The sequence below is a fragment of the Passer domesticus genome, chromosome 6 (genome assembly GCF_036417665.1).
Source record: "Passer domesticus isolate bPasDom1 chromosome 6, bPasDom1.hap1, whole genome shotgun sequence".
Taxonomy (NCBI): Eukaryota; Metazoa; Chordata; class Aves; order Passeriformes; family Passeridae; genus Passer; species Passer domesticus.
In genome coordinates this window covers 3,122,944-3,129,841 of record NC_087479.1, presented here as the reverse complement: position 1 = coordinate 3,129,841, position 6,898 = coordinate 3,122,944, and the positions used below count along the sequence as shown (strand labels likewise).

General features: G+C 49.3%; 1 long non-coding RNA gene across 1 annotated transcript; it reads right to left on the bottom strand.

The window, feature by feature from the left end:
• Nucleotides 1-801: 801 nt before the first annotated feature.
• On the bottom strand, nt 802-6,385 carry LOC135302435 (uncharacterized). The gene is made up of 3 exons (XR_010364045.1): nt 5,547-6,385; nt 2,819-5,171; nt 802-2,162 (listed from the first exon to the last, which is right to left on the bottom strand). It is a non-coding gene; the product is annotated as an uncharacterized LOC135302435 (long non-coding RNA).
• Nucleotides 6,386-6,898: the final 513 nt, after the last annotated feature.

The window sequence follows — 6,898 nt, the reverse complement described above, 5'->3', positions numbered from 1 at the left end:
CATCAGGGAAGGGCAGTGGGGAAGGGGGATGCTGAGATCACATGAAATTTTCTAATCACGCTGTGAAATGAGAAACCTGCACTTTTGGGGGCAATGCCTGCAGACAGCTGCTAAACCTCTGGCCTTCATCTCCTCCCATCTCATTCCCGCCTCGTTGGGGATACGGGAGTTGTCTTTGCACCGCTGCAGAGAGGGAGGAGCAGCAGCGACAATCTCAGTTGGTGTGTGAGGTAAGTAAGTGTGGGGGTGAGGCTTAGACCGAGCTGTACCGGGGGCTCCCCAGCCCGGGGACAGCCCTGGGGCCCGCTGGGTCCAGCAGCGAACCGGGCGAGGAGAGCACGTGAGGGAGGGTCAAACCGACCCGGGGAGTAGCAAATGGGCAAACGGGCAAAAAATGGGCAAAAATGGGCAAAAATGGGCAAATGCTCATGGGAAAATGGGCAAGGAATGGACTAATGGGCAAGGAATGGGCTAATGGGCAAGGAATGGACTGACGGGCAAGGAATGAACTAACGGGCAAACAGGCAAGGAATGGACTAATGGGCAAGGAATGAACTAACGGACAAGGAATGGACTAATGGGATAGGCAAGGAATGGACTAATGGGCAAACGGACACGGCGCGTGGCCCAGCAGCTCGCCCTGCCCTTGGTCCGGCAGTTTGTAGGACAGTTTGCAGGGCAGATTGCAGGACAATTGTAGGGCACTTTGCAGGACAGTTCACCTGGCAGTTCAAGAAGGGCTCCTCTCTGACTGTCCCAGGGCAGCCAAGAGAGGCAGCAAACGGGCTCCTGGTGGGAAGGATGAGCATGAAGAGCTCCTTTCAGCCCATGCCATTAGCATTCTCAATGTAATGGGTGCATGGCTGAGGGCTGTGCCACACTGGGATGAGAAATGTGCCTGGTGGGTCAGGCTCACTGAGCACCAGTCCTGCCAAGCAGAGTGGAGGGCAGCCAGAGTCATCCCTGGGCACTGGGATACTCCCTGTGCTAGCTCTCTGTGTCCTTTGGATTGTCCCTCTGCTCCATCCTGGCACTGATGGAAGCTGCCAAGGCTTCTCCAGCCATGTCTGTTTCTTATATAAGCGGCTGGGTACTTGCCTTCAGGGTGAGAGTGGAACATATGACACTCTTCCAGGAGCTTTTCTACTTTTCAGCCTTCCTCTTATCCTATACCCTCTTTCTGGCTGGGCAAGTTCCATTTCTGCTCAGGGCTTTTGTTGTGGCCATCCACCTCCATTCAATGGTGACCCAAGCTAAACACACAACACTTAAAAGAGTCAAAGAAACTCTGGGAAATGCAGCCTCCTGTCCAGGCCATGTCACAGAGTTGGGCTGGGAGTGAGGTCTTTGAACTGACCTCGCATTTGAGACATTAATGCCCCATCCTGCCTCATGACCCAGTCTCCTTGGAGGGGCCCTGAACTGAGAAGAGGGTCAGATTTGAAAAGGCTGCTTGCTTGCTTCTTTTTCCTGGAAATTTCCCAGCCAGCTGCTGCTGCGGCCTTGTCTTGTTTGGCTCACAAGGTCTGATAGGATCAGAGCCTGAGATAGTACCCAGATAGGCCAAAATGAGTGGTGCCACCTGCTCCTTGCTTGTAGGAACAAACTCTCTAAGATCTAATGGTGACATGTCTGTGAGGTCCCTCTTTGGTGTCCCTCTGGCTGCAACACCCTTCTCTGCAGAGAGGATGTTGCCAACACATCTTCGGGGTCTCTCCTTTCAAAAGAGCAGAGAATAACCCTGCATTTATCTCCAGGCTTTAATAGACATTGTAATGCAAAGCAGCTGCTCAGCCCCTGAGGGATCTTTGCTCTCCTTTTGGCTCAGTCTCAGGATGTGAAAGCAAGATAAAACCAAAATCTCCTGATGAAACATCCCTGCTGGACTGAGGAACTGGAGATCCATGATGGGAGTGCAGGATACTGAGCCCCAGCTCCATCTTGGGCTGGGCAGCACAGTGGTGTCATCCCCTATTGTGACTTGGTCTCTCTCTGCCATAACTCCACTCCACTTTCCTGCAGCAGCTGGAGCTTTGGTGCTTCGATTTTTGCACATACTGATACAACCATGCTGGGTATTAGATCCCACCTCAGGTCTGAGTTTTTAAAAATACGTGCCAGTGTGCATCATTTCTGAGAGCCCGTTTGCATCAGCAAAGCCCCTGGTGTTGGATTATGGTGATGTTTGAAGGGACAATAATATTAGCAATAATAATAATGATAATAATAATGATAATAATAATGATAATAATAATGATAATAATAATAATAATAATAATAATAATAATAATAATATAATCTCCAATAAATTTGTTTAGGATCATGACTAGTCTGTGGGTGGTCATTGCAGTCAAGGCCCCACGTGACAACATCCCTCCGATCCTGTCCCATCCCAGAATGTGCCTCTGGCTGTGAGACTACCTCTATTTGGAATCAAAGTGCCAATTGTGGGCCAAAAATGGCAGAGCACAGCATAAAAAGAGGGTGTGATTTGGCCCTGGAGATGTATTTTTAGACTTTCTATTTTGGACTACTCATCTCTAGCATAACATCTGTTGGATCATTTTATAGCTGTGATTGTTTACTGGTGACCGGCTGCCACTGACACTGCAGGGATTTGATAATAGTAGTTTTTCTGTCTTCTGTGGATATGTGCTACTAGAAGGCAGTGGGGACCAGTGAATGAGCTGGATTTAAACACCACAGCAAAGGGAATAAATGTTTAAATCAACAATTTTCTTGCTACTTGTAGGATTGTCTTGGCTGCAAAAGACAAAAGAAGGGATCTTTACGCTTATGTTTGCTGTTCAGAGATTACCTTGAATTTGACCCTTCTGCTCAGTTTACTTTGTTGAAGCTGCTGAAATTGTCATGTCCTAATGCCACAGAGTCAATTAATCCCAGCTGCACCATTGCAGGTCTGGCCAGGGACTCCATGGTTTCTGCGCTGTCGGTTCCTGTGAAAGCCTTATCTGCAGGGCATGTCAGAGAAAGGAGAGTGAGGGGGTTTTAAATTATAAAATTGTGGTTTATTACAACAAAAAGGAGAGAGAGAGAGGGAGAAAGGAAGAGAGGACGGGCAGTTGCCATGAGAGGAGAATCAATCCAGGCAGAATTTCCAGCAAGGCACATTTAGAGGCAGTGTGTAATTGAGATTACATTGATTTTCCTCCATTTACTGTAAGGTAACTGTGAGTGAAACTGTAACAGGAAACTTAGAAATGCTCTTCACAGAAGCTATATTTAGGCAGACACACTGACATGATACCACTGAATAAAATAAACATGCAGGAGACAACCAGTCCTGAGAGACTTTCAGCTCCATCCGCCTGACATGAGCAAGGGGAATGCATTATTCCCAAGCCATCTATGTGACCTTTACGGTAGGAACCTATAGAAGCCAGCAGGCTTCTGGGCACCTTGGGTAAACTGGGAGGTATGTCCTTTAAACACAAGGGTTTTTCCCTTCCCTGCTAAAATAAAATGCCTGCTAGCTGATTTGAGCACAGCTCCTCTGGCTGCTGTTCCCTTTTATAATGGGGTAATTTATGGCTTGTTGTCAACAGAAAGAGCAACAATTTGTTTGCAGTGCAGGATGGAAGAGATGAGTTTTCTCAGAAGTCTGGTGATTTTTGGAATTAGGGGGCAGCTGCTTCTTTAAAGTCCCTGGCATGGTTTCCTGGGTGGAATTAAACTGTGCATGAGGTACAGCCGCCTGGTCTCACTGATGCTATCACAGTGCACACAAGGGCCTGATTTTCTGATGGGGCACCCAAAGCTTGTCTGTAACAAATTCCTTATTGCTCCTTTACCCCTGGCAAGGGGCACCCTTTCCTGAAAGCATGGCTCCCAAAGTCCCAGGGAAAGAGAGCAGCCCTGTGCCCTAAGAGCTCTGATGGATTTCAGGTCCTGTTATGGTCCAGATCAAGCATGGAAAAGTCACTTAACTCCCCTGTAAGAGGGAGGGATGATATTTTCCCTCCTCCCCATCTACACGTGACACACACTATGTAAATATTTAGTATTTGAGCGTACTAATGCTTGCCGGAGCAACACAAGTGAATATCAGATCTGCAAACATTAAATCCAGGAATGCAGCTCAGAATGCTATTTATTTTTATCAGCTAAGTGCACACCTTCTCCCCTTGGCTGCAAAGATTGCTCTAAGATGGGAAGCGAAAGTATAAAATATCTGAAAAAAATTCAAGTTATTTCTTCTTGCACAGTGTCCACACTGAAGTTACCTTCCACAGGCTTCTCAGCTAAATCAACTCTGAATCAATAGCCTGCTTCTGCTTCTGGAGGAAAGGTGCAGCAGCAAATCTCACTGCTGATACAGCAGCCCAGTCTCTGTATCCAGCATGCCCACTTTGGCACCAGACCCCTGGCAAGGCCATAGGGTGACTGATTGCAATAAAGGTAGAGAAATTCAGCAGAAATTAAACCCTAATGAGTTGTAGCTCATCATGTGAGATAAGATGGGCAGAGTGCAAATAGGCTGAATTTCTGATTAGAGCCAATTCAGCACAATAGTGCTGGTGGACTACAATAAGAACTTGCACAATCCAGATTCTGGAACACTATGTTGTATTGAGAAGACAGGAGAGCAGGGATAAAAACACTAACTCTCTCTACTGAACATATCTCCACTAACTGCATAGTAACTACTTATCAGTTGGTGGGGGATAAGTGCACTATCTACATATTAACTACTTAAACATGAACTAGTCCTGATACATACTAAGTCCCTCATCAGGTGTAAGCCCCCACAAGCTCAGCTCTGTGTGTTGGGACTCATCTCCAGGACTTTCTTTGCCACAGCATTGTTTCCTTCATCTTTGCGGTCTCATTCACATTGTTGCTGGATGGATCTGGCCACTGCACTCTGGCTAGTGGCTTCTTTTTTGGAGGCAAAAGCACAGAACCACGAGCAGGACCAGGACTGCAGCAGCAGCCCAGAGCAGCCATTGCTGCAAGACAGCCCAGAACACAACTCCCCATGAGCTGCCACTCTGCTCCAGGTCCCACGGCCGCCTAATCTTCTGCCACTCCTGGCGCTTGCACACACTTCCATGCAGACATGTCTCCTTCTCCAGCCCTTCCCCGACCACTTGTGGGTACTGGATAAGGCTGTGCACAAGCCAGACCAGGAAGATTATGGCCACCATGGCCTACAGAACAAGGAACAGGAGGGATGAGTGAGGTTCTGAGGGATATAGAAGGAGGGAAGTGGGGATAGGAACCTCAGGGAAGTGGGGGCAGGAAGAAGAGAGAGCCGGGCAGCTGGCAGGCACCAAAGCCCAGCCACAGCCACAGCCACAGGAGCAGCCATCCTGAGCTGTGCCCAAGAAGGTCCTGTGAGGCACTGGGTGTTGGTTACAAGAGGGGAAGCACTCTCTCAATGCCAGAGTTTGTGCTCTGGCTCTTGTCCAGCATAGCCTCCAGCTTGGTACAAGGGACACCATGGGCAGGCCAGCCCCACCCTTTGTCCCACCCCAGCTCAGCCCCTCACAATGGCCTGGAGCACCCACAGCCCTGACACCCACCAAATGCAGACCCGCCACTCCAGACTGGGCACCCAGGGCTTTCCTTTCAAAGCAGGATGAAGCCCCCATGAAACCTTGTCAAATATATAAAACTGTGTAATGTGACCCAGGGATGCTTTGCTCCTTGACATCCCCTGCCATGAGACAGGATTGTTTCCCTTGGTGCTGATGCCTGTGCTTGTGAGGGTGCTCTTGGACCTTTGATACAAGGCATGAAGTCTGATGCAAGGCCTCAAGTTTGAGACAAGGGCCCCAAGTTTGATATAACGCCCCAGGTTTGACATAAGGGCGCCAGGTTTGACACAAGGCCCCAGGTTTGACACAAGGGCCCAGGTTTGATACAAAGACCCCAAGCTTGATATAAGGCCCCAGGTTTGGTATAAGTGTTTGATATAAGTGCCCCAGGTTTGATGCAAGGCCTCAGGTTTGATACAAGGACCCAGGTTTGATAGAAGGCCCCAAGTTTGATACAAGGGCCCCAAATTTGACAGAAAGCCCCAAATTTGAGACAAAGGCCCCAGGTTTGATACAAGGCCCCAGGTTTTGTGCAAGCCTCAGGAGGCCACTGGCAAAGGCAGAGACATCTTTGCCACCTCTTTGGGACAGCGCTGCTGTCTACGCAGCACCAGAAGTGCGATGCAAGCGGAACCCACTGATGGGGAGCTCACAGCCACTGGTGGCACCTGGATATATCTTTAAACAGGAAAAGGGCGTGCTCCAGGGGTAGCACCGCCAGGAGATGATGCGATGGGGCATGATGCTGCGGGAGGGAATTGGAGCCTGCAGAAGGGTGAGGCAGGCGTAAGGAGTTGCGGACACCACACAAGCCGTCGAGTGCCATCTGCTGCTGTCTGGAGATGATGTGAGCTCTGCGAAGGGCACGACACTTAGGGGTCTACCTAATATGGAAGAAAAAGCAGGAATGAGCTCAGTGGTGCTGCATCTGCTCTCCCAAGCTGAGGACGAGGAAGGAAGGGGTCTGGCAATTGTATAGATCCACCAGCTGGCTCAGCACAGTCTCAGCGCAGACATCAGCCCTGCCCCAGCTCTGCACAGGAACATCTTTCCCAGTGATATTTTTCTTGCCACCAGAGCTTAATAATGTTTTGAGGTTTCTGGAGACAGGTGTCTGCTGCCCTTTCTCTCCTCACTGCAGAGCTGTGTGGTGGCATTTCTTGCTGCTGCCTGGCTGGCTGGTTGTCTTGGCCCTCCCTGACACCCTGCAGGGCCTTTAGCAGTGCAGAGAGCAGAGCATGGCTGGCAAATGGCTTGCAGGAGCAAAGGGGGATCTATAGCTCCCCAAATAAGTGGATTATGCCATTTTGGTCCCCATGGACCAAACCCAGATCAAT